Below are 1,755 nucleotides of genomic sequence, written 5' to 3' on the forward strand. Positions count from 1 at the left end.
AGAAAATGTATTCCCAGTCATTCAGACACATGAGAAAATGAGTTTTGAAAAATTAATAGTCAATCCCCTCCAGAATGTGTGATTGCTTTCCCTCCACTGTGATTATATTCTGCCATGTTGAGAAGTCAGTGTCAAAGCAGAGAACCAACACACTCATATTTCAGCATTATTGACCTTTAATAGATTACATTTAATGCATTATGCTGAGAGTGAAATCAGATTTAATTGTTGATTTGATGTTCCTCTCAGAATCAATCAATCTTCCAAATGTAAGCAGGGAATGTGGAGGGTTGAGTACGATTACTTGACCTTCATCTTCAGCATACGGGGCTCTGGAGGTGTTCAGAGGGGTTTAGGGCATAGTTTTATGGAAGTTGCTGGGTGGTTACTGTGTTTTCTGGGTGTTTTTTCACCCCCACGTCTCTCTTATATGCTGCTCTCTATGACTCGAGTCCTTCCATCGATGTGCATCTGTGGGATTTTCTCGCCTTGTGAAAACAAAGTGAAAATGGTGCATGTGATCACTTAGTAAAGTAAAAGCACATCTCTCGTCAACACACAAATGATTTGAGGAACCATACCTTTAGCACAGTCCTGTGGGAACAATTACAGTGATGCTTGCTACACTGCAAAAAAAAAAAGACATCTGTGAAATTTATAGTAGAAAAAAAAAACAAAAAAAAAAAACAAACAAACAAGCAGCTGTGATTGCCAGAACTTTACCATAAAAATACAGTAGCAATATTTCAAGTTTTATCTATCTATCTATCTATCTAAATTCATCAATTAATGTATTTTGTATGTTAAATTCTATAAAACATAATGGACATAAATTTTCATACAATCTTCAGTAAGAATCTCCATGCCATGTGCTATTTAAAATGATCTGCAGTTTTTGTGATTTCACTTCATTTTCCATGTCTGTGCAATGTTCAGAAATTACAATTCAATAACTGCAAGGCAGATTTAAGAGCAATATGGAGCTGTCATTATGAATTTTAACGAGCAAAGATTTTTCGACATGAATTTCAACCAACCGAACGCACAACACACAATTTGCAAATAATCATATCTCACTAATATTGCACTGTAATAATAGTGAAAATGACCAAATGACTGAGATGTCTTTTCTTAAATGAACTGACCTAACTAGCGTGTTTTAATGATGCAGTATGTCTAAACTGGCTCCATTTTCGTTTGGCAGAGATTCTGTTTCCTGTTCTTGAGATGTTAGTTGACCTTCTGCGTGATAAACAGGGCTAATTATGTTTGGAGTGGTCTTTACCGTTCGTGGCCATGCAGCGTTATAATAATGAGACGGCAGAGTGACTCAAACCCCCCGAGCCAATCAGACTCTACAGCACGCTTGATGCGCTCCGAGCCAACAGAGGAAACATGCATGACTGTTTCGTGGTCTTCTGTTGGGAGAATGTGAGCATTTGCGCTACAAGAATGAGCGCTGGAGTATTGGATGCTGTATTTGGTCTGTGTGGTCATGATGCTGAGATGTGAGGTCATTAGCTTTAGCACATTCCTCTTCCATTCATGCCTGTCTGTTTGACTCTGTCTCAGGACAGCTCAGAGCTTTTCTGAGGAATCTAAAATTATCACCAGCATCCCAAAACCCCTCCACTGGCTGTCATAATAGATACGGGTGCTCACGCTTGTATTGATGACATTTGTACAGTTGTAAATACACACACACACACACACAAACACAAACACAAACACAAACACACACACACACACACACAC

The 1,755-nt window shown here is 38.6% G+C and overlaps 1 long non-coding RNA gene across 1 annotated transcript in view; it reads right to left on the reverse strand.

Annotated features, from left to right (window-relative positions):
• Nucleotides 1–331: 331 nt before the first annotated feature.
• LOC107697559 (uncharacterized) overlaps nt 332–1,755 on the reverse strand; it is a 19,849-nt gene continuing 18,425 nt past the window's right edge. Inside the window, exons 2-3 of the long non-coding RNA XR_001635215.1 lie at nt 582–626; nt 332–488 (exon numbers count right to left, since the gene is read on the reverse strand). This is a non-coding gene — a long non-coding RNA (uncharacterized LOC107697559). The remainder of the gene's footprint in view (nt 489–581; nt 627–1,755) is intronic.

Source organism: Sinocyclocheilus anshuiensis, unplaced genomic scaffold (genome assembly GCF_001515605.1).
Source record: "Sinocyclocheilus anshuiensis isolate Anshui unplaced genomic scaffold, SAMN03320099.WGS_v1.1 scaffold1320, whole genome shotgun sequence".
Taxonomy (NCBI): domain Eukaryota; kingdom Metazoa; phylum Chordata; class Actinopteri; order Cypriniformes; family Cyprinidae; genus Sinocyclocheilus; species Sinocyclocheilus anshuiensis.